The following is a 27,638-nucleotide window of genomic DNA, read 5'->3' as shown; positions in this document are numbered from 1 at the left end:
GACAACTGTACTCAACACTAGACAGTGTCGAGATTAGTTCTGCAAAGAAATAAGGCTTTGCTGTGCATGGCATCAACTGAGCTTTTAAAGATTACAGATGAGCAAGGGTTTCAAAAAAAAAAAAGTTAGAAAAATCAAAAACAAAGCTTTATAGCTTTATAGCCACTTCAGAAAGCCTGGATGTTTAACCTGTAAGGAAGTCTGTCAAATCCTTGTGGAAACCATATAGAGAAAAGATCAATAGGATACCTACTGGCTCCATTAGCTTGATGTAAAAGGGGGCGAGGGAAGCTGCTCTTCCACAAGAGAAGCTACATTATTCCAGGGATTATGCGGGATCAGTTCACTTTGCAGAGAAGAAGAAGAGAAAATGAATGAAGATTCTTGGTGGGCCAAGACTGCAGAGAAAGGGCTTGTCAGGTAATATAACTGGTGATAAGAAAGTGGCTTATTGACTGGGAGGTGTCTCTAATTAGATGTTCATTTGCATAGGGGAAAGCGCCAGTTCTAATCTGGAGTGAGGGTAGAAGAGACAGAGTTAGAAAAACGGCTGTCACTCAAATCTGCAGCAAGCTAAGTCTAACATAATTAGTAAATTTAGTACTAACTTGTTATTTACATTGACTTTTAAAGTGAAAGTATATATTTGCTGTGGAAAAATATGCATTTGAATCAATAAAGTAACTGTCCACATCTTATAAATCTTCACAACCTTATGCACATTAACCCGTGGATTAGAACTAAAATAGCTAAGCACACATGGATAAAAAAGTATACCTGATGTTTTAAAAGGATAAAAATTGAAAAAAAAGTGTTAATGTTTTTAGAAAGATTATTTTAAAGCAAATTATCTTAATTGTTACAATATATTACTTTATATTATTTATTATAAAAATTATTTTAAGTAGTCTTCTAAAAATACTTTTCACAAAATTGGCTTTTGAACTTTCTCAGTTAAACTTAGTTCAACATGAGAAATCCTGTTTGGTGGATAAACCATGACTAATTTTTATTTGGGGGAGATGGTTGGCATTGAATAAAATATATCTGGTTACTCAAAGAATGGTTCAAAAATCATTTAATTTTTCTATAATTGTTTTTCTAGTTCCCAATGACAATTATGCACTTAAAGTCCTATAACTTTAAGATCATATTTTAAAAGATATTATCTCAGCTTTAGCAGAATAAGCAAAAGAGTAATTGCCTTTCCTTTATTTAACCTAGTTAATTTATTTTTTAATGCCATTAAATCATTCGTAAGAATCTATAGGAACACAAACTGTCAGCACAACATTTGCAAGAAAAGCTTTGTCTTCCCAAAACAGTGGCCTAAGTCTCTATTCCTGTTCTGAGCATTCTTGCCATTTATGTTTCCCTGGAGCCATTTATCAATGTTTATATGAGTCCTCAAATGAATTGATAATGATTCAAAAGGGCAACTTGAATTCCGCTAGTGTAGTGCAGTTAAAATTAAACAACACACAAATCTGACTGCTTTCATTTCTGGTATTTTCCTTTTAATATCCCTACACATTTGTTTCACTCAGGTTGGCAAAGTGCATTTAAGTAGTTTACTAACAACTGAGTTATTTCACGTGTCTCCACCCTAAGCAGCAATACATTATTCAGTGAATTGCATGTTGAGAATGGTACATTATCTAGTCAAAGGTGTTACAATTCAAAATGTTTGGCATGATCAATATCACAATATACACTAAGTTTAAAAGAACTTACTTGATTGCATAGAATTTTATAAGTGTAAATCTGACAGTGAGATAATGTGGTTAAACTAAATGCCACAAGCACACAAATGTTGCATCTATCAGATATTTAAAAACTAATAGGGAAAGAAAATTCTTTTTCAGCTTTCATAGAGAGCATTCCTAAAGGGTGCTTGTATAATAAGATCACTTACAGTTAGCAGATGGCAGAAACAAATAATATAATACAGTATTTTGTAATATAGTACAAAAGATAAAGCTGATTCAAAATTGCATAAATAGATTCATACAATTCTTATACATGAAATTTGTTTATAACTTGTTAGAAAACGTTGCAAAATATTTATAGTGCCAAAGTAAAGGCACTTAAGGGATTAGAGAAATGCTTGGTCATGTGATCTGGGTGCTCCTTAACTAACAAGGTGAAATATGGAGCAGACATAATCAAGAGGCATGTATTCATCAAGAATTGAGCAATTTAAGGCTGCTCAGGTGAAGGCAAATGAATACATTTACAAAATCTATTTTATCAATGAGCTTAGTAATTCATACGAAATATGTTGTGATCATGCATTGTGTTAAATAACATCAGTCTGTTTTCAAGTGGAAAACAGATTTCACTTCCATTTATCCTGTTAGGCTCATTCAACCCCAAATTAACTATTTCTGACCATAACTATTAACAATTAAAGCATATTTATTGTTCTCCTTTCAGATGCATTTAAACATACTTAAATGGTTAGAATTCTGAAGTTCTAAATACTTTATGAAAAAAGCATAAGTTTAAGTTGAGAAAATAATGAAACAATATAGTAATTTTAATAACTACATTTAAATTTTCAGAAAAAAGTGCTTATTTGTTTGCCTAGCACCCTTCATACACAGAAAGAATCACTAAATATTGGTATTGATGGTGCCCATCCTTATAAGTCTAATGCCCTATATGACAACAATTGCCACTGAGATCAGATGTGTTGCATTTTACCCTCCCATTGCCATTGGCAACCCCTATCTTAGGGGTTGTTCTGCAATTTATAAAAGGCATGGAAGATTTTTAAAACTCTCTCAAATGTGAGATTTTTAAGGTGACTACATGTTTATTAAGACATTAAATAAATGTTGTATAATATTTATGGTGGGAATGAATGGCTTTCCTCCAGCATTCAGCCACTCTAGTTGATGTGAAATAAGTCATCTGTATCGTGTTTGTGTAACTTTACCATCTCTGGCAAAACATATTATCTAGTGTCACATTATGAAAGTCCCAGTAGAGCAGGCTCTTTTCTTCCCAATATGTATGGAAGAATTACTTTAATCTCTTTCTTCTATGAGAAAAGATAAATGTTATCTGCTGTATATACCTGATGAAATACTTATCTATTTTGATAATTAATGAATCCATTTTAAGCACACATTATACTATCCATCTTTTCTGGTTCAAATATGGATGACAGTGTGATTATGTCTTTGTGAGATAAGCAAATGTATATATTCTTGGATCATCTGGCTTTTTAAATACCAGCGAAGTAAAACTGTGGTAAGTTAGGTTGTTTTTGTTCATCTTGAAGTTACATTTGGTAGTTCCTTCTGTCTCAGTAAATTAAGGTGTATTATATTAGAACTGATCATTTATAAAATATTAAATTACACCAAACTTAAATATATGAATGATTAATTATTATTTCATACAATTATTTTGTAAAATGTATAACATAAAAGATATCTTTGGGTAGGTTTGACGTAGATATGAGCAAAAGATAGAGTCAGCCCTATTTACTCATTTGGGAAAAGAGTGTTAAAAATGGAAGACACATGGACCTCCAGAGAGTTCCACTCATGCAGATGAGCAATCAGTGAGAACAGCTGACATTTTTAGCACTGTGGCCCTCCACTGTGAGTAAGTACAGCTAAAACTGCAGTGCTTGCCATCAGAGCCATGACCTCAGAGGGATGAAGAACACTAAAGTGTGTTTAAGAGCAAGAGATTTTTAATTTTAAACTTAGAAAATTTTGTATTATTTTATTTTACCATACATATTCAGAAGTGTCTAGAAACTTAATTTTCATATTAATGGTAATAAAGTCCTGAAATGTATTTTTCTTTTTTTTTTTTGAGATGGAGTCTCACTCTGTCTCCCAGGCTGGAGTCCACTGGTGCAGTCTCGGCTCACTGCAACCTCTGCCTCACGGGTTCAAGTGATTCTCATGCCTCAGCCTCCTGAGTAGCTTGGATTACAGGCTCCTGCCATCATGTGCAGCTAATTTTGGTATTTTAGTAGAGATGGGGTTTTGCCATTTTGGCCAGGTTGGTCCCAAACTTCTGACCTCAGGAGTTCCACCTGCCTCGGCCTCCCAAAGTGCTGGAATTACAGGTATGAGCCACCATGCCCAGGTTCCAAAAAGTATTTTTCTAGCATACGCTCTCCATCCCATCATTTAAGCGTTGTCCTATTCTCTAACGCTTCTCCCTGTGTTCATAGAGACCTGTTGCCCCTTTGCCTATTTTCCTGTACTTGAAGTAAAAAAAAGAAAAAGAAAAAATGCCATCTGCTGGAAACATTATAATGATGTTCCAGAATGTACTATAAGTAGAGAGAATAGAGGTATAAGCAGTAAAAGTATGTCAAGCTAAACTTTGTATCAAGAACCAGACATCAAATTTTGAGTTAAATATGCTCTTAAAAATACTTTTTATTCCTTTTTTATCATATTTCCCACTGTGTATTCTGGAAATTTCTTTCTGTAGCCACACTAAGGATGTAATACGCCTGTCCATACCTACTGACAGAATAGCACTCATGCAATTCAGTTGAAATCAAAGACAAAAGGCAAATTATGCTAAGGTTGTCAATTTATCTTTGGTATAGTATGGAAGCTGCAATGTACTTTCATTAGAATATATTTTATATGGAGGAAGAAGGGGACTCTGAGAATTACTAAATCTCCCTTTTAAGCTACTTATGCTATGCACACGCAATAACTTTGAGTTTTAAACCATTTAACTAAAATAATGAAATTCTTCCCCTTGAATCAATCAGTTATTTTGGTCCCATTTTGGCAATGGAATGGGAAATGAGTAGAGGAAAAGCAGTTTAAACTTTGAACATTTTCTACTTGAGTAGTTTTGTTATCATCTTTTGTCTTAATGGCATGCCACCATTGGGATTTGCTTTCCCAAAGTGATTAAAGAAATGGAGAGATAGAAGGAAGGGAGCTGGTTACACTGGTGATAACAGGCTATCTCTATGGGTTATATTTAAAGTTGTGATGACACTAAGTTCCTCCCTCAAAGATACATTGTTCTTTGTGATGTGGCTTACAGACTTGAAGATTGACCAAAAAATAAACAACATGATGAATTCCTTATGTATTTGTAAATTAATCTTCTCAATGAAAATTAGTCTATTAAGGAGAGGAGATTTGCTATAGTTTTAAGTTACACATTAATATCACATTAGAGAATGTCAAATATTTTTCAATGCTGATCAACACAAACTTAGGTTGTGAAGAATTTTCCTAAGTCATTTGACTGATCAACTTTATTCAAAGAAACTCTAACTGGACAATATTTCAATGAAATTCATGTTGGAAAATGCTATTCTATTTTAGTAGTAGGTGGAGACAAATTATGCATACATAAATTAACTTGGGGTCGGGGAACCAAAACATTCAGTCACAGTGCAGATGGTTTTAAATTTCTTAAAAAGTATAAAGCAAAAGAGTTTTCCCAAGGGCTAGACCTTGCTACAGAAAATGTTTTAGAAGTTAAAATTATAACAGATAGGCATGGTTTAATTTCTATATTTCATGAACATCAGGGATTGAGAGAACTACCTTTTTCCTCTCTACTTCCATGTCTCTTTATCAGATACTTAGCACCATATATTTCAAAGGAGTCTCTTTGCCTCCAATTGCTCCCTTATCAAAATCTATCCTACACAGTATCATAGTGAACTTTGAGAGAGCATACTTTTTTTTTTTTTTTTTTTTTTCCCGAGACAGTCTCACTCTGTCGCCAGGCTGGAGTGCAGTGGTGTAATCTTGGCTCACTGCAACCTCTGCCTCCCAGGTTCAAGCAATTGTCCTGCCTCAGCCTCCCGAGTAGCTGGGACTACAGGCATGTGCCACCACACCTGGCTGATTTTTTATTTTAGTAGAGACAGGATTTTACCATGTTGGCCAGACTGGTCTTGAATTCCTGACATCAGGTAATTTGCCTGCCTTGGCCTCCCAAAGTGCTAGGATTACAGGCCTGAGCCACCGCGCCCGGCTGAGACCACATATTTTAAGACAATATATAATTAGAGAATAAGAAAAACAGAAATCACTATGTCCTAGAATGCTTATCAAAGCTCCTCAGGAAACATGGACTTGAGTCAAGCCATCACACAAATGTTAAAGTAAAGATATGCCTTGGTTAGGAACATGCATGATAAAATGCCCTAAAAGGACAATAAATATATAAACTAAAATGATGTGACAATGTGACCGCAGCGTGGTTTTTGGCATTAATTTTCAGTATTTGAAGTGTTGGTGAAAGCCTGAGCTAAGTATGAGTGAGGAGAAGACTCTGCTGCTGCTACTCTTCCCCTGGGCTCTTCTGCCTTCAACACTGCCTCTTCCTCATGTTTTTCTTTAACTAAGAAGATGATAATGAGATTCTCATCACTCTGATCCTTAACTTGTGTCAGAACAAGCCATCCAATGAAAGGGATTCTTGTCTCTAAGTTTGCAAATACCTGTGCTTGGATTTGAACTATGTTTTCTCAATAGCCCTGCCTATTTCTGTTCCCAGAATTATGCGAGAGAGGCAGGGCAATGTGTGCCTGGATCGAGTTATTAGGAAAGATTTATAGAATGCCTTGGCTCTGAGGAGTAGAACACCATCTGGGCTGGAACCTACAACCTCAAGCACTTTCCCCCTATTAGTCAAAAGAGAGATGTCTCTGTCTATGTTCTGTGTCACACTTTCAAATGCTCTTCCACCTCCACTAGACCCAGCCATGAGTAGCTTGAGATTTAGGTGATGAACTAAATCAAGTTTACCTAAATATTGTTTTATAATCATAGTGTCGCTTTATAAACTATTGGCAATTAAGCTGTATTTAAATGAGTAATATAAATTTAAGTGGTAGTTTCCTTAATCAGTTTAATTAATTAAAAGCTGAGTAGCTTTGGTTGTAAATCCCTGAATTTCCTCATTCTTCTAATGCTATGCCTTTTATTCAGTACATACACACACACACACACACACACACACTCACTAAGTACTTGCCACGCAGCCTTCAGAAACCCTCAGGTTTCCAGAACTAGCCTGCTATGCAACAGCCAAAGGACAGTCTTCAAGGATGAAGTGGTCTTAATATCCCCAGGAATTACAAATACAGTTCAAAACTGATGGAAAAAAATAGAGATTAAATTCTGACTTTTATTGTTAAGGAATAACATGGAACTTTGCATTAGGTGACAATATCCACTACTCAGGTTCAATATCTAAACAGTAGAAAGAAGTTTCAAGAAGGGAGAAAGTGCCCAATTGTTAGGGTAAGTGATAGAGATGAGAAACTGATGGTAGCTGTGACCATAAGGATAATGATTCACAATAGGGTTGGTGGCAACAAAAGCAACAAATGTTTCTTTTTCCAACCAGTGCCAGGCAGCAAATTACAGACACTCTGACAATGGAAAGTGTTAAAAAGATAAAAGATAGAGCAACTTGGCACTTGACTAGATAACTGGATGCTGGGGAACAGCCGCCAGTTGCAACCTGATACATATTCCCTAAAGAGCTTCAGTGTGTCATCTGCAGGCATGCCAATCACTGAGACTCAGGAGGCTTGAAGACACAAGACAGTACAGTGAAAGACACACAGTGCTCAGTAACACAAACATGACTTTGAAAATCAGCTCCGTTACCTAACTGGCTCTGTGACTTTAAGCCAAAATCTCAAGCCTCAATTTCCAAATATGTAAATTAGGAGTAATAAATGATATCTGCCTTATATGGTTATGATAAATAATAAATAAACCACATATGTTTAGTACAAAACCAAAAGCACATAGTGAGTGCTCAGAAAATAATGTTGTTCTTATGTTGTTTAGCTCTGGGTTCTCTGCCATTTATTAGAACTATTGATTTTTATTATGAAAAGTGTTTTGGAAAATGAAACAATAAATTACTGCTTACTGAATATATTAATTAGAAATAATATTGAACATATACAATGTAAATGATCATTTAAGCACAAACTGCAGAATTTTATTTATTCATTCATCATCTGGAAGTAGGTATTCAATGTGAGTGCTTTAGAAGACAACTGTAGGTTATCTTAATATTTATAATATCTTTTGGCCATTTGGTATGAAAAATCCTTGTAAGAGTATACTCTTCCACATTTTTATAGCAACAGAGTCAAAATAATGACTTGGAGTGACTGTTTTGAGGCAAAATATAGTAATGCTATAAATTACAGATTACTGCCGTTTGAAAGTTTTTTGTCCACTTTCAGGATTTTTTCCTGTCTTTCATCCTTGCATTCCACCAATCATTAATACTGGTTAATCTATCTGCTTCCAAAATTCAACTTAGTAAAATTCCAAAACATATATACAACTGACCTCTAAATACAAATATGTTAATTCCCAATCATAAGTGTCATTCATTAGCTACAGTCTAGAAAATCATAACCACCAAACTTCTTTGGATTTTCAGTAAAATATGAGTCCGTAGGACTTAGTGAATATTTGTATGAAGACAAGTTTTGGGAAGCTACACAAACGTTTGTGTGGAGAGTGACAAGATTTATTTGTCGTGTCTGGAGACATTTTTTCCTTATCTGTGGGTTCTCAGCTGTGTTCCAGATAGATGAATACACCAGATGAATGGCCCCAGACAGGTGAATTATAACCACCTACTTGCTTTGGTTTAACAACAACAACAACAAAATTGCTTGTCTGGAAAATATATCATTTTTTTGTTTCTGAAAGCAAATCTTTTTTCTATTATATTTGTAGAAGGGGCTAAATAACTCTGTAAACTGTTTTATACATCAACTTACATATATATTTTCCAAAGTATTTCTAGAGGGGAAATAAATTGGCAAAAATTCATGGCACGTAGAGATCATTCACACAGTTTGGAAATTTATATGATTCTTCACAAAAGATCAGTTGACTGTGTCAACATAGAATAGAACAAAAGATAAATCTTTAAAAACTCTGTCTATAGAGTACACATACATGATATAATATTCTGCTGAGCTTGTAGGTTTTACATCAGCTGCTTAGAAAGTCCCTTGACCTTGAGATTTGGCAGTCACTATGAATAAGTTTGTATAATATCCATATTGAGTCGTAGAAACCGAACCTGTGTGGGTGAAACAGGTCAGCGTCTTCTACTTTCTCAGACACATTCCATACATCCTGAGTAATGTGGTGCAAATTTGTTGTTCCTAAAACACCCATCTGAACATGTCATTCTCCTTCTTAAAAGCTTATAAAGATGAAACATGGTAGAAAAGTTTCTTCATTATCAGGCCGCAGATCACCATCTAGATTCATCTCTCACCATAACCCGTGTTCACCACGACTTGCCACACATCAAAAAACCACCCTCCTCCCTGGCCATATCAAAGTGCTTAGTTTCCTGAACATTCTGATAGCATTTTGCCTCCATGCTTTTAACCATGTAGTTTTCTCTTCCTAGAATTTCCTTCCTCAACCTCTTTATTAATTCCGTTATGCTCTGCTTCTATGTCCCCAGGACCTCTGCAAATGCCTGGCTATTTTCTACTTGTCTTTTGAATATTATTTTGGGTGTTATATGTTCTAGGAAGGCTTTCTAGCCAATCCCAATTGGTAGTTAGATTCAGGAATCCTATATTCTCCAGTAATCTCTTATGCTTACATTCATGCTACTCTTAAATAATATAATACAGTCTACTTCCCTTTATTGGCATTTTCTCTATTAAATTATGAATGCGCTGCAGTCGAGATTACATTTTAGTTATCTTTATTTTTCTAATACTATGTGCTGAATAGTAGATGCTCAATAAATGTCTGTTAATTTTGTGAGTGAATCTGGAAGAAAAGAGGTAATGTTAAATGCAGTTAAATAAGTCTTTTAGTTCTTCTTTCTTATTCCTAACACAATCACAATCACATTTTCTGAAACAATAAAGTACTGTCCAGATTTTATATTTTGTTTGGTAAATATTTATTTGGAAAGGCTAATAGGCATTGACTGCCTTTGTGCTGTTTCTTTTTAACGTGTTCTCATTTTAATAAGTATAAAAGAGTTTCAAAGATAGTATTTCCTTACTTCTACAGTGAGTTAGATGCTCATGATTCTGGAGAAACATAAATTATATGTACAGAGGAACCATAACAAAAATGGAAATGGAAGAATGCAAAATACAATTATGCTAACCTCCTCACAGCCAAAACCAGCGCCAAATGAAGTAGTAATTAATTTAGCCAGTTATATGTCTGTATGTTTTCCTCTCTCTATTTTTCAAGAAAGTGACCTTTCAATGAGAAAGGGTAAAATTGTATTGATTTGAAGGCAGTAAAACAAAAGAAATATAGGTGATTTTTGCATATGAATGGTACTGAGAGTACTACTGAACTATTTTAGTGGTTATGGAGAGAACATAGGGTACATTTGTTTTCTGAGATAAAAAAAAGGTTCCAGTTTTAAAAATAATGATACATTTCTTGAACCACAAATATGTGACCTCATTATCAATATTGAGAGAAAATTCTGGACTGGATTTTAAAACCATCTTTTTTGAGCATTGAGAAGGAGCTATAACTACTGGAGGTCAGCAAAGAGGAAACAAATGGATCAGGAGCACATTTCATTGCGTACAGTGACTATCCAGGTAGAGAAGGAGACTTCTACAGATTTAGTGTATCAGAATTCTTGCAATACACTTGACAACATTTCTGATGATATTCTAGTGGTTACAAGCCATATATGTGGTCTAGGTGGTAAAACGATAAGTTGAAAGTGAGACTATTCCCAAAGAGTGCTTATTTACAGTTACTTTTACTATAAAGGGAGATACTTTTCAGGACTCTACCCTCAATCTTGTCTATTCAACATCTTAAAAATGGGTTAGATGAGAATGTACATTAACTTTGCTTTTTGGCCCAGCTATTAAGATTAAGTGAGAAAGGATAACAGCAACAACAACAACAAAACTTTGCAAATTTGAAAATGGAAAAACATGGAGATTATAGTGTCCTGTGAGCCTAATATGAATCAATAATGTAAAGCACTTCTCAAATAGCTAAATAAACCTTGGTTTGGAATAAACAACCTGGGTTACTTATCAAGTCTTAAGCACCACATTCTTTCGGAAGTGTTCAAATACTGGGTCATGACTAGGGGTGGTGATCAGAATGGGGATAAAATCAGTTTTGAAGACAGCAGAAAATAATTTCATGGAGCTAGAAGTAGAATGATTGTTCCCTTCCCATACATAAAAGATTGTTGCAACGAAGAGGGATTGTAATTGTTCTGTGACACACCCATTCAGCTGAACTGAACCCAAAGGGTGAAGGCCACAAAAGACATAAGCAAAACGCACACATACACATACACACATGTGTACACACACATACTTTCTTTTCTTTCTTTCTTTTCTTTTTTTGTTTGTTTGAGACGGAGTCTTGCTCTGTGTCCCAGGCTGGAGTGCAGTGGTGTGATCTCGGCTCACTGTAAGCTCCGCCTCCCGGGTTCACACCATTCTCCTGCCTCAGCCTCCCGAGTAGCTGGGGCTACAGGCGCCTGCCACCAGGCCCGGCTAATTTTTTGTATTTTTAGTAGAGACAGGGTTTCACCGTGTTAGCCAGGATGGTCTGGAACTCCTGACCTCGTGATCCACCCGTCTCGGCCTCCCAAAGTGCTGGGATTCCAGGCGTGAGTCACCGCGCCCGGCCACACACACATACTTTCTAACAATCAGAAATTAGAATCGCTCAAAGATAAAATGAACTTTCAATTCGAGTTCCCAGTAGGAGCAGGTTTCAAGTAAACTTAATGAGTAATGAAAACTATATTGGAAAATCATGTGCCAGGGATAATGTAGAAGAAATGTAAATATTTGCTGGAATGGAAAACAGAAGAGTTTACTTAGATGACCTCTAAGAGCTCTTCTACTGAGAAAGATTATGTTTCTCTATACAATAACAATTGTAGGAATATTAAGAATAATAGTAGCTGTAGTGGAAGTATTAGTCATACATTTTTTTTTTAAATTGAGTATTTTCTATTTTCCATACTCTGTGCTTGGCTCTTTGTAATCCTCACAACTAACCTATTATGTCAGTGCTGTTACTATGTTTAATTCATAGGAGGGAAAGTGGAGGTTTAGAGAAGATATTTAACATACTCTAGAACACACTGAAAGAGTGAGTCAGGATTTAAACAGAGGAATGTGTGATTCCTGAGGCTGCCCTTTCACCCAGTACTCAGTGGCGTAGAGGTAAATTAGTGAGCCTGAACTTCACAGCACAATAATACAAAATCAAAATCTGTGCACGAGAGGAAGTCATCAGTTGCCTACATCAAAGAAGAAATATTTGCCTCTAATTAGGATTACACACTGATCTGGACTCTCCTGCACATACTAGAGAACGGGGCAAATAATGTCAGAATGTGTGAAAGTGAACAAGTTATTCCCATGAGTCAGTTAAGGTACTCAGAAGGTCCATTGATTCCTAAGAGTCTTAAGGAAATATCGTTAATGAATTATTACTAGAGTATACTAATAGGACCAATGTGGACTATGAAATTTAATTTTTCTCCCAAAGAGCTTCATCTGTATTTCAAAGTAACTGATACAGTGGAAGAGTCTGTAATTTTCCTCTCCAACCCCCATTTTTCCACACACACACACACACACAGAGGAAACTATTATGTTATTAGTATAATCATTAATTTTTAACTGGAATGTAAGCAGCCAATATGATTATTTTATGGGTGCAGAAACAGAAACAAGGAGAAATACACCAGGACACTCTACTTCACCAAGCAAATAACTCATGTATTTAGGAATAACATTCAAGTTTATACTCACATGCAGTAAGATTTTATAAAATGTTTTCTGTGGTAAAGATATATGAAAAAACAAATAGAATATAGAACGTACTCCTTGTGCTCAACACACTCAGACACACACACACACACACACAGGAGCAAAGCAAGAGAATATTAAGTACTAAGAAATCATTAAGTATACCTATACATTTTGAATTATTAACCTAAAGTAAGAGAAATAGGAAAGACTCTTTGGAGAGCATGATTTTGACGCATATCTAAAGAACTAGAAAATGATTGTGCCTGGAAGAAAAACAACATTTTACAGGCCAAGGAAATTTAAATAGCAAATATTCTAAAAGGTCAAAGAAAGATGATACAAAAAGAGATGAAGAAAGTTGTTGTGTGTTTAAAACAAAGGGGGGATGAAATTCCTCATCTCTTACATTCCATTTCCATCCTTATAAAACTTCACTACTATTCACCATATACACAATGCACATTCCAGTAGATTATCTAATTCTATTAGTCACTCTCAACCCTGAAAAGGTTTTGGCAGTAACTCTAATATATAGCTTCATGGTGAATATTATTCTAATAATGAAAGCAAAAAAAAAGAAGATAAATATCATATATCAGTATTGTTTTATCTTGTGCAAAAAAAATTAGGTAACTTTAATAGCCAGAACATTAAAGGAAGTTGACTAACATACAGAACATTTTTGACACAGTGAACATAAGTTTTATACAAGCTATTACACATATTCCCTACCCATTTGACCTCCAAATCACAGTCTTATTCAAAATTAAGAGGTTTGAATTTCTGCATTCTGAAACAATTCCACTTTATATGCTCCTGGAAGAGTGGAAAGCACCCTTCAACCATAAATTCTGGTAGCTCAGTCCACCATGACAACAAACTGCGTGTGAGATTTTCCTGTCTATGTCTGATCAGACTGGTTTCAAGTGGCTGCTTTCCAGAAACTCCCTGCCAGGACAAGATCGTCTCACACTCAAGTCAGGACACAGAACCACCAGACCCAAATTGTTCAAAAGAAATAGTTACTTGGTATCAGCCTCAGACAGATGAGATCGAGCAGTGTTTTTTAGGTAAAGAAAAGATCTGAAGACAGAGGCAATCAAGTGTTTTAGAACCCAAATGATGCCACGAGCTTGCCACTTGCAAAGAAGTAGGAGGGCAGAATGTGGGGCACAAGGAAATCCCCTAAAAGAGAAAACCTGATATCGAATGAGTCTCTGTGATGGTCCTGAAGACAAAACGAAGTCACAAATAAAATGGCAGCCTTGGAAGCAAAGGGCAGACAGAGGCCCCTACTCAGCCTAAGGACCCAGTCTTGCCTTGTTTAATATGGATAAGCAACTCCTTAGATTTCAAGAATCAAACCTTGCCAGCCCTGCTCTGTGCTTTTCTTTTCAGCTTTATTGAACTACTTTTTGCTCCCGGAACATGTACCTTTGTTTATCTCTGGGTATTTACCACTCCTAAACGTGGAACACTGGCGCTTTCTTCCCCTGCCCTTTGATTGGTCTACAACTTCCTGTGTTTCAGTTTAGGCATCACTGGCATCAGAGAGCTATTTTGACTCTCACTACCACCTTCAAAATCTAGGGTCAATGTTCCATCATGGCACCCTGTGCATTCTCTATCAAAGCACCTTTCTTGGTCATTTAAATATCTGTCTGTACCCCCTACTAGAATAAGATTCAGGAGGGCAGGGACAGTATCTATATAGTTTACTTTGGTATCTTCACTGCTTAGCACCTATGGTAAGCACTCAGCATGTGATAGCTGTTTAGTAAATATTAAGTGAATGAATGAGTGGATGAAGAATTTATCTTAGCCTAGAAACTTACCCAGGTGTCTCTGTGATAAAAATTATAATGATAATTACAAAGATAACCAATACTCACTACACTTCTATTGTGTACCTGACACTTGTTAAGCACATTAAAGTTATTATCTGATTTACATTCACAACTATATGTTAAATACTATCATAATCCATATATAACAGATAAAAAAATAAAAATTCTTAATATCACACAGCTAGAAGTTTAGAAGCTGGAATTTGGATTGAGGTCTATATGATTTCAGAGGCTGAACTGAACTTAATTTATAAGTATTCTTAGTTTTGTTTACTTTTATTATTCCCTGAGAGCTTACTATGCTTGAATAAGTGTGCCCTTACTTTATATCAGCAACAACCACCTTTCTTTCTTTGGCTATTTAGAGTTACCATTGTACAATCAGGAACTGCTGTCATAAAACTATCCATGAGATTGTCAGGGTGAAAAGTAAAAAACAGTTCACAGCAGTGGATGAACTAAGGTACAAACTTCTATTCACTCAAATTTAATGTTAGATTAAGTGTGCAAGCTGCTGAATGTTTTTACTAATGAAGGGAAGACACCGTGTGGGGGTCAACTGATGACTAGGTCCTGAGCAACACTCATGTGGTGTGTGTAGAAGGACGTATTAAAAGCGGGGAATTACAGCCAAATTTGAGTGAAGAAGAAGCAAAACAGCTATAATCCATATGCAACCATTCGTCTTGGTGTCCGAAAGGTGGCCTGCGTGCAGGGAGCAGGGTGGGTCGCAGCCGGCGCACCCCCAGCCCAGCTCAAGGCTGTGTCTTTTAATACTGTGATTGAAGGGGAAGTGCAGTTTAAAGGTTCATCTACCACCCGTTACCAGGCAGGATAAGTGATAGCAAGAGCCTTCAAGACTCTGATTACTAACTCTCTTTAGTAGGAAGTATTGTGAACAAAACTTTTTTGTTGTCTTTACAAAGAGATCAGTTTTGCAGATTCTTATTGAAACAGAACAGAAGCGCTTGGGTAACAGGCTTTCGAAGAAACAGCATCTTTAGGGGTGGATGAAATAGGTAGGGTAATAAAGAAGAAGTAGGGGGAAAAAATCTCGGAAAGCAATTTCTCTTATTCCCATCCTAGAGTTGTAGGCACCCAGAAGGATAATAGCTATGCTGTTCAATATACTTGCCTCTGTTCACATACAGCTCTTGATAACTTGAAATGTGGCTTGTCTGAATGGAGATACACCTGAAATGTAAGATACACACTGGATTCTAAAGACTTAACATGAAAAAAGAATGTAAAGGATTTCATGAATGATGTTGATGGAGTAGAAATAATATTTTAGGCACATTGGGTTAAATAAAATATATTATTAAAATTAATTTCACCTGTTTCTTTTTTACCTTTTAAAATGTGACTACCACCAATTTTAAATGTATACATATGGCTTTTATTTGTATGTCTATTAGAGAGTGCTGGTTGATAAGATGGTTACATATATTATTTATATTTAATATTACCACAATAGGATCTTTAATCCTCTTTAATCTCTATGTTTTTGATTTGGGGAGTCTTTTAATTTTAAGTGAACTGAAAATAATGTTATCAATTCTGAAAAAAATCTACTTTTGACACTTCAAAACATTACTTTTGAAAGATATTTCTGTATTTCAACATCCTTGCCTCAATTTAAATAATTGAGAATAAAATCCAACCTGAAAAACCTGAAGAAATCATAGCAGCTCTTACCACCAGCAGCTACTTTTTCTGTGAAAAGAAATGTCTGAAATGGAACCAAAGTGAAAGTGAAAACTAATTATTGATCCCTTGCTGATATTTGCTCATAAGGTATACTTTATCTGAGATGCTACACATTATCAACGTAAGTCAATATGAAACAGATCCTTTGTAAATATTTGCATTTGACATTTAGCTTGAAAATGTATACATAAACCACGGTCATAGGAGTTTTAAAATTAAAATTGCCTTTTTATAACTTTTCGTATTTTTGATTTTTTTTTTTTTTAACCTGCATCAGTCTGAGGCCCTGTTGAAAGAATATTTCCTAGATGGTTCAAATAAGATTTAATGAAAGACAAGATTAAGAACAAAATCAAAACAAGGAACAAAGCCTAGGAGCAACACAATGTCATTACCACTGCCAAGGCTGATAGAAAAAGGTTTGAAATGGTTTTAACAGAATGCAAAACAGGTAGAGTCAGGGAGTAGGAAGTCTTCAGAGCTATCTGTGATCAGGAATGCAGTGCCAGGCAGGGAAATAGTAGGGAAGAAGTATCCTGATACCTCACTCTCCCCGCACCTTAAGACCTCCTCAACTGGTCCAACCTACCTGCAAACAGAACTTCACGTGCAGTGACTCAGAGAAAGATGGAGAATGAATTTGGAAAAAAAAAATATATATATAATAAAGAAAGTTAGCACATTTAGGAAACTATTTTTATCCAGGATTATTTTGTCTAATGTCTAAAGCAGTGTAAATAAGCATAAGGACCAATGGGAAAAATCATATGATATGGCAAAACACAATAGCAAGGTGGTTAATTAAATAAGATATGCTCCATCAGAAAGAAGAGCATCAATATGGAATAAGCTCTGTAGTGGAAATAGAAATCCAGGAGAGTCATAATGTAGTAGAAGGATAAAAGAATATGTGGTTGATATAGAGAGATTATAGTACCTGTTTCTCTTTTGATTAATTTATGAATAAAAATTATAATTTATTGAAATGAATAAGATTTAAATTAAAAGGCAATGAGTGTCTAATTATATTTCTCGAAAATGGGAAATTGGATAATTTAGGGGAAATTGCCGAAAGATTAGAATTTAATAAGAAAAGAATGCTATTTTGCAACTTTTGACATTTGACACTAATTTTTATCTTAGCAGTGGTTTTTGGTTAGTTAAAACTCTGGAGAAAAATGTAAAACTCAAGTATAAAATATCACAGATTATTCTTTCAGTACTTTATTATATATCTGTCTGCTATATAGCTTAATTGGTATAGGCAAATGGGTTCAAAAAACAGAAATATATGCATGAGATTGTGTTTATTTCTAGGCTCTGAACATTTCTCATGCTGTCAGTGATCTGACCTTACCTTGGATATGGCAATTCTCTACCTTTTCTTGATCTGGATAATATCTACTCAACCACCAAGAATAAAATTCCTCACAAAAATCAATGCGTCTTTCTGGGAAAGCTTTGACAACTGTCCTCCTACTCCTAGCCCATTCCTACTCTCAGGTGGAGTTGAGTCCAGCCTCTTAGAATAATATATGCCATAGATTTTTTGAACCAAAACAATACTCAAAGAAAGAGGACAATGTATTAGTCCATTCTCAACACTACTGTGAAGATACTGCCTGAGACTAGGTAATTTATAAACAAAAGAGGTTTAATTGACTGACAGTTGCATATGGCTAGGGAAGAACTTACAATCATGGCAGAACGCTTAGGGAAAGCAAGGCACATCTTACATGGTGGCAGACAAGGGATTGAGAGCATAAGGAAGTGCCACACTCTAAAACCATCAGCTCTTGTGAGAACTCACTCACTATCACAAGAACAACAGGAGGGAAACTGCCCCCATGATACAATTACCTCCCACTCTGTCCCTCGCTCTACATGTGGGGATTACAATTTGAGATGAGATTTGGGTGGGGACACAGAAAGGCATATCAGATAGATAGCATTTTTTTTCTATTCATGTTTGTTTGAGACTTTGTTATCAGTTACAGTTTTCCATCCAGGAATAGCAGTACTAAAATTCTATATCCTCACTTAAGAGAAAACCCATACCCTTATTTTGATATAAGGTTGGCAGTTGAGGAAGTCAAAATTCTATTTTGAAAAGAATACTTCTTACCCTTCTAGAAGGTCACAGTTATACTTGCTGACAAAGTTACCATTTTCCTCAAGGTTTCTTTCAACTGCTCAGACAAGTACTTCATTGAGACCCCAAACTGTCATTCTATTACGTATGGGTAGTATTTAACTTAGACAATTTTCAGAACATGCACTGACACCATCCTGTCACCTGTAGAAAACATCAGTTATGTTGTATGGAATATCTAGTTTAAAGCAACGACACAGACTTCTGTTGGGCCTGCCAGCTTTGAAATGAGACCTGAATAACAGGACAGATTGACCTATTGAATGACGTTATTTAGTATAAGAGTTCTTGCCATTTCTGACACCTATTTAAAAAAAACATTTAGAATCATTAATTCATATCGATAGCCATATTATTTGGATATATTTTTCCATTCAATTTTCCCCAACTTTCCTAATCTTAAAACATTTTAGAAATACATAATACCCCACTAAAAAATACTTCATAATCCTGTGCCAAGCTGCCAAGCATCTCAATATTTTTGGCAAGTCTACAGGGGACTCTAGGACTCTATATTCTCAAGAAATCTTTCTTGCACCCAACCCAGAGGACTCCCATGATCAGGCAAGTGTGGAGAAAACTACTTCAATTGAAAAGCAGCTGGTGATATTTTAATTATAATGTTTTAAAGATGTACTCGGAACCACTTAATTTTACTTTCTTAAATAAAATTAATCACCCCAAAGTAAAATTTGTGGTATTTATTACACATGCAGGGAACTATTACGTGAATGGCAATTTTTTTATTTTCAAAATAAGATTGCATATATGTGCTTTCAGATAGACATAATTCTTGATCTATATTTTTGTGTTTATAAACAATCATTCTTAGAAAAATTTTTAAAGTTTTCCTGTATTTTATGGAAAAATCTCCAAGAATTTAAATCATTATCTAAATCATTAAAAGTAACCACCATTTATTGAATGCCTACTATTTTATATGATACTCTTTACACATAATTATATTATTCCCCACAAAAAGGTGAGCATTACTGTGCTTATTATTTTACAAATAAGGAAAGCAAAGATCAAAACTGTAAGTAATATATCCAAAAATCCCATAGTTAATATCAGAACATTACTTTAAAATAGATCATTCCTGAATATTGCATTGCCTTCCAGAAAAATAATGTAATATACTAATTTACATGTAAAATCAAATCAATAAAATTTTTCATCTGTGCTGTTCTTGAAGCATTTATTTTCATTATCTAATTATAGTAAATTTGTGACTTAAATTAGTTATATAAATATATAGTTTAAGTCTAGAAGTATGACAACTTGAATAACTTTTTTAATTTTTTAATTCAGCCATCAATAAAGAAGAAATGGTGATGATCTCATTGGTTGTGAATGGCTAAGATGTACATACCATAGAGTAAAATTTATACTTAAATCAATTCTTAGGGAAAAAATTTGACAATATCTTTCTAGATAAAATGAGAATGTCCCCATGGTTTATAGCCAAATCAATGAACTTACAGTCATCTATCGAGATGTTTAGAAATATAAAGAAGGAACCACCAAAATATCTTTGGTGTCAATTTTTAAAATTGTTGTGCTTTTCAGATCTTGTTTTTGCTAGTTATGTAACCATTTACTCCTCAATAAAGTAAACAGAAAAACAGTCTTGATAAACTTTTAACTTGTCAGCAAAAATACTCCCAAAAGCATAGAATAACTAGCATATTCAGGCTGATGCACACACACACAGAGAGAGAAAGAGGGGAGAGGGAAATTTTGACAAGCTCTAGCCTTTATGCACATACAGAAGTGATTTGATTTTAAATGGTTCTTAAATTTATCAACCTAAATATTTTATTATTGATGTGAAAGAACATTCTTGGGAACAAGCACTAAAAAACATATATTTGGCAGGTAAATAACAAGCTAATTCTGTAACAGAAAAATTTCTGGCCAATTATAAAGAAAGTACAAAGAAAGTCAGTCTCACTAACTTTACTTGCCCTTAATCTATTTTGATAACTAAATATAAAAGAAAATATTATCCCACCGATTTATCCAAAACAATTGCATGCATTATCTGTGATATTTCAATAATTTATTTATATCTGGTATTAAATGAACAAACCATAAAAAGAAAGGTTTATTATCTTATTTACTTAAGAAAAAAGTAAGGTTTTTAATGATGGTCTAAGGGTATGTACATCATTAATAGAATTATTAAATGAAAAAATATTATACTTAACATAAGGAAATTTAAACTATTTTTTAAAGATTTTAGAGGTAGAATCAGAGAGCTTGGTTACTGTACAATAATCACTGGGAATTGATCATGTGCCTGTAATTGTCCATATGCGTTTTGTTCCATCAATAGATGCTTAAAATTTTTGCTCTAGTTCTTTAGTACTTACCTATATGACCCCAAATGTTATTACTTTCCTTTACATATTACATTGAATTAAGATATTACATTTCAGTAGGTCTGTATTTCATTTTCTATTTCTGAAAGATCATCACAGCCACAATTTTTCTATGCACCTTTTGTAAATAACTATTATTCAAGAAAATAATTGGGTTTCCATGAGCAGAACGAGTAGGAGATAACATTGGCCTCAGATGTATGAGATGCAACCAAACTACACGCAGAGTAAATGTTATTTTCACTATTTTTGAAATAAATGAAATATTTTATTAAGGGCTTAATACATAAGAAGAAAAATAAGCAAAATCTGAATAAGTCAGAAGGAAATAATGATGCTTTAAGCAGAAACAAGAATATGACAAAACAATAGATATGATCAATATGAGACATAAATAATTATACAGAAAAAACTGATTAACCAAATTATTTTGAAAATGAGAAAAAGAATATTTTAACAACTATAGAATATGTTTTAAGGTAAGATTTTTCTGAGAAAAATTTATGCTAATATATTTAATTATCTCAAGAAAATGCAATTTTCTAAAGAAAAACACACAAATAGCCAAAACTAATTCAGCTGGCTGAGATATGGAGAAAATAAAGAGGTGTATCCAATTATTTACAACTGCAGACATGTAAAATCCTAAACAGACTATAACAAAATGGTCTGTAGTCCAAGAATCAAGCTACTCATCATTATGAAATCTACTAATAAAATTTGTCACATAGATAAGTAAGAAAAATAACATAATGTTTTCCATTGGATCCTCAAAAAGGCAACAACAAAAATCAAGGAGGATTAGCTAGTATATGATTTTAATATACGGAAGTAAAGATGCTTTCTCAACATGAAAAGTATCAACCTGAGACCAGGAGACAATGTGGCTGTTAACCCAAAGCCACAGGAAGACACCATTACTATGGAATATTGTCTTAAGTCTGGCTAGTGAAACCTGGAAAGGCGACAGTAAAATAATTTTTTGCAGATGATACCGTGTTAAATCTGGAACTCCCAAATGTATACAAAGCAATGTAACAATTGAACCTCATTAAAAATGAAACTTATATATAGAAAAAGACTAGAGTATAAAGAGTGTCTTTGGAGAGAAGAATTGTAGTATCTGTTTTTTTCTACCTTTTGTTGATTTCCCAAATTTCTTAATACATATGTAATGTTTCAACAAGGTAAATGAAAACAGCAAAATTATCTGGAAACAATAACACTAAACAAACTGGCAGTAGGGGAGAAAAATGATTCCTATGATGCTAAAGTCACAAACAATTTTGTGTGTAGACTTGTACATGTATGTGATACACGCACCTATTCCAACATATCCAAGTGTGTGTGAATTCATACTATATGTATTATCTTTTAATTTGTAATGATATCGGCTTCTTGTCATTATTTCATAAAATACATGTATTTATTCTAATCATTTCAACAGCCAGACACATGGTAGTTTTTTATATGGGTGTGCTATAAATTTCTTAACTAGTCCCTTAAAAATGGAATTTAAATTGTTCACAGACTTCACATTTTACAGATAATGCTTCAGTGAAGATTCTTGCATATATGTCTTTTTTAACTTATGCATTGCTACAAAACATACTACCACAAAACGTAGTAACTTAAAACAATAATTTATTCTGTATCAAGATTTTGTGTGTCAGGAGTTCTTGGGTGATTCTTTAATTACATATGCCATGAATGGAAGTCACTAAGTGGTATTTAGGTGCAGAAGTGCTGGTCCAGTGCCTAAGGTTGCTTCCCTCCTAGGACTGGCACCTAGACAGGAAATCCTGGAAAGCTGGACTCAGCAGGCTCTTGAAAGGAATACCTATGTGTAATCTCTTCAGCACAGTAGTATTAGTATTTTGGGGCTTCCCAGTTGGTAACTTAGAGTTCAGAACATATATATCCTAAGAGGTCCAGATGGAAGCTACAAGGTGTTTTATGACCTAATCTTAGAAGTCCCATAACATCACTTTTTTGCTTTCTACTGGTCAAGAACTCCACTAACACCAGCCCAAAGACAAGGAGAGGAGAAATAAATTCTACCTCTCCAGAAACATAGTAAATAATTTGCAACCATCTTTTACTAAACATAAGTTGTAAGTCTAGAGTACCTTGAATTGCAGTTACAGGGTCAAAGGGTCTGTGCATTCCTTTCACCCATTTGCACCTATGGCTCTGAGGGATGCAGCCACAAGTCCTGCATTTCCTTTTTCTGTTTCTTTTCTTTCCTTTTTCTTCTTCTTTTTTTCTTTTTTTTTCTTTTTTTTTTTTTTGCCCTTGGAAGAGAGAAGAACAGAATCTTCAATTCTGCTTATTTGTTTTTACTTTGTGTGTGTGTGTTCCTGTGGTTTTTTTTGTTTTTGTTTTTGTTTTTGTTTTAATAGAATCTCCTTCCTCCCTTTTCCCCTCTTCTCCCTCCCTACCTCCTGGCTTTTATTCCTTTTGTTGTGTTGTTTCAGTGTGAATCCAAATTCCTGTTTGTACCCCTTGGTTCACCAAGTTTTAGGTTTGCAGTATAACTTCATTACACTAAAAGAAAAAAAAATCACTTTCCACAAAGTTTGTATGAAACAAATTTTAAGGAAATCTCCAAGAGCACTTTGAAAATAGATATATGCATTGACATGCTCGTTGTCTCTGAGGGGCCCTCAAGGCCATCCAGCATCTTCAGGAAGGATTCACTTGTGACGGTACATGCAGCTGAGCACATAAAATGTGACTTTTGGTATAAACATTTTATCTATAATCAGGATATTATAAAACAATATCAAGATAAACAAGTCAGAATTCTCCTTTATCTGAAAAGCTCACTGAAATCCTATCAGGCTGATTTTTATATGGTTTGCAATATGTTCAGGTCTATCTCCTGAAAGTAGATCATCGAACTGCTATGCTGGGAGGTTAAACAGTGGTATTAACCATATTAGAATGAGACCTATACTGAGGCAAGAAATCTTTTTGCTTTCCAAATCTTCTTTAGATCATTTCCGTGGATTGCTTTCCATATTTTCTTCCCTTCCCTGAAGCTGATGAGGTATGAAGAATTCAGAACCTTCCTCCACTTAGATGGAGATGCTATCCACAAGTCTAACACTCCAACTCTAAAAGTTTAATTTATAAATATTAACCTTTATCTAGCTACAAGCAAGAGAGAAACCGACTAACTGTGACTCAAAATATAACATTTATTTTTACTTAACAAGCCAGGGAATAGGTAGTCTCAAGATAGGTCAGCAGTTCCATGATATTTTCAAGGATTCAATTTCTATCTTTCCACTCCTCTATTCTTATCTGTTGGCTGATTGTTCTCATCTTTATTGCCTCATGGGGAAAAATGGCTGCCTTAGCTCCAGACAGTATTTTCATGCTCAAAGCTTAAAGAATGGAGAATGAGTTTTTTTCTCATCTCGTTCCCTTTTTTAAGATACTTTAAAGCTCCCAGTAGGCACCTCTTCAGCTATACTTGGTTACCCTTTGTCTTCAAGGAAGCTGAAAAAGAGATTACCTGACTTTCTGTTGTGAGTAGGTAAAGAAGAAAGAGATGGGTATGGCTTTCTGGTAGTGAACCAACAATTCTACTACGTAAGACAAAACAGAAAGCAGATTGAGTTTTGAGGTAAGTTTGAAGAATTACATTCAAGAATGTATTTATAAAAGGAAAAAGAAGCCTTTACAGGTTATGTATGGTCCAATCTAATTCCCCAAAACAGATCTAGCGAATGATGAAACCCAAGGTATTCTTATAGTCTTGGCTCTTATCCAAGATCACTTTTCTTGAAGACCTAGTGAGGGTAGATTTTAATGAGCTTGTGGCAATGTGAGAATTAAGAATATTATCTCTCTCTCTCACTGCTCTCTGTCTCTTTCTTTTTTCTCTCTTCTCTAAATTTGGCCTTAGTATCTGTTGGCCACTTGCAATGTTTATTTTTTTAAATGTTTGAAGCAAAGGATAAAATAAGTTTTTCAGACAGCAATAACACAATATAGAGGAAAAACAAGAACTTAGATACCTGGATAAGGATTTGGGGTTTTATTCTTGGCTCTGCTGCTGATTCTAAAGTCAGGGTCTCTCTCTTTAATTATAAGTCTTAATTTCCTTACCTGTAAATGAGGAAGTGGCAAAAGATTCCATTCAGGGCTATATTTTATCATTTCATTATGATTTTGCTACATAGTGACCAAAGTATGCTTAAGCACTGACAGGGTTATTATTTTTTTTAAATTTTCCTACCTTTGCTTCTAACTGGAATCACTTAATTATCATCATCATCATCATCATCATCATCATCCACACCGTTATCATGAAGCATGAAAAGCCAGGCAATGTGCTAAATACTGTTTGTAAACTACATCATTAAATTGTACTTCTGTCCCCATCTTTAGAGATGACACAGTTTAAAGCAGGAGTGGTTGTTTGCACACAGTTGCTTGGAAATTTATGTGGCCAGAAATTATGCAAAATTATAATTGATTACAGAGACCAGATACTTAATCATTACACCATTGATTATCTGAGGAATATCTCAAGAAAGCAATGAGATTAGTATAAATGTTCTGGGTTTCAAACAAAACTTGTTAAATAAAATATTACTAAAATAAGAAAATGAGTTCTTTTAAAAGTTTTCTATCATGTTCTGACAAGACTGACCCAACTCCGAGATCTGTGTTCACTTTTGAATGTTTGTAAGCAGACTACACAGATTTAGGAGAGGCAATGGACGCTCAAGAATGGCCAGTTCAAGTGTGGTGGCATGCACCTGTAATCCCAGCTACTTTGGTGGCTGAGGCATGAGAATTGCTTGAATCTGGGAGGCAGACGTGGCAGTGAGCTGAGATCCCACCACTGCTCTCCAGCCTGGGCGACAGAGCAAAAGAGTGGCTAGTTACAAGGTTGCCTAAATATTGATGAGGAGTAAGACATGCTGATTTTTGGATAGTTTCTAACCCCAGTACCAGAAAGACAAACTTTAAAAACAGAGAAAGACTGGCAGAACAGCCTGGAATAAGACAAAGTAATTGAATGATCTGCTTATGGTCCCTTCACACACTAAGTAAATCAGGATGCAGTGGTGGTCAGGGCAGAATAACGGCAACCTATTGCACAGAGCAGATGCAACAGGAAGCTTGTAAAAGCCTTAGGTTGAGAAAGAAACAGATACTTCCTTTGCCAAAATGAACTGCTGCCAATGCTAATTCTACACAAAATGGATTGGCAGTCAGCCTGCGGTGTGATGTTTGGGGCCAGACTCCCATGAGGGGACAATGTGGAACTGCTACTTGCATGCTCAGAAAATAGAAAAGGCAAGACTTTATTTTTCTTTTTTCTTTTGATGCTTTAACTGAAGAGGAAAATATTTTTATTTTCTGCCACACTCTTTGAAGGTTGCTGCAGACAGCCATGCAGAGACATTTGCACCTGAACAAAAATAAAATCAATCCCAAAAAGGGAAGGTGTGCTGAAGTGAACTAAATGTCACTTGTAATTTAATAACAAGTTGATGGTAATGTCTATTTTCTGAGACATGGACTTCTGAAAAGCTTTAAAACCAACTGTGGCCCGGAAGTATATACCTGAAGCCTAACAAATAAAATAGTAGTTTTTGAATAAAGGTTTTTCTTTGCTGCGTAAAGCTAGATTTGCAAATATTTGTATTTTCCATGAAAAAACACATTCATTGAATGGTATCTCGAAACATGCTGGATAGAATTCCAAGTTTAAAAGCCATTTACACACTGGTACATCAACAGAGCACAACAGAGCAATTCTTTTACAGCAAGAATCACAAATTCTTAATAAGTTTGAATTTGAGATCCTGGTCGTTCTCTCTGTCAATGTTTTGTGTTCACTTATATTGTATCCCATAGATTGAAAGAGAAATAAGAAATAAGTCAATGTTAATTAGCTTGACTTAGCTATTCCATGATGTATACATTTTATAACATCAGGTTGTACAATATAAGTATGTATAATTTTTGTCAATTAAATATTTAAAAGCAAATAACAAACCTATTTTTTTTTTTTAAAAGTGAGATGAAAAACCTCACTTTCTCTAAAGAAGAATAGCAACTGTCATCTTTAGATCATTGCTGAGCTACTCTGACCACCACCACTTACTAGACAGTCATGGGGCAGAGCTATGCTGATGAGAATGTTGCCTGCACTGCATTCTGAGATCCTGACATAGAGTTAAGTTACAAGAAAAATGATGTCGGTGACCGACCCATGGTGTAGTAATCTTAATAAGTATTTCCCTGAAATGGAAATCCTATAAACCAGGATTACATATCTTATTTCCAGTCCTACCAAATTTTTTACAACTTGCATTGACATTTTCTAGTATTTGTGTTTTATAACTCTGTTGGGATACCAAGGTGATTTCTTTATCAAAATCTAAACCCATACATTTCAAAATAATTCTGTGTTCATTAGCTTTTTCCAAATATTAAAAGTACATTATTTATTTAGTAAAAATTACCCCATGTCTTTTTTTTATTGGAATGGCTCAATTAGAGAAACCTAACCTGGCTCAGACTTTTGCATCTGTAAGACAAGTGATGACTTAAGGGTATGATTTGAGAGGCACCAGAAGACTGTCCCAGAATAAAAATCTTACCTCCTACATTGTCTGAGTATCCACTATTGGGTGATTCTGTGGCTAACACAATCTCACCGTCAAATGTCCTCTTTTGCAAGAAAACATTGCTTCTGAGATAAGTACAGC

Source organism: Colobus angolensis, unplaced genomic scaffold (assembly GCF_000951035.1).
Source record: "Colobus angolensis palliatus isolate OR3802 unplaced genomic scaffold, Cang.pa_1.0 Scaffold180, whole genome shotgun sequence".
NCBI classification, from domain to species: Eukaryota; Metazoa; Chordata; class Mammalia; order Primates; family Cercopithecidae; genus Colobus; species Colobus angolensis.
Note: the sequence above shows the minus strand (reverse complement) of the source record.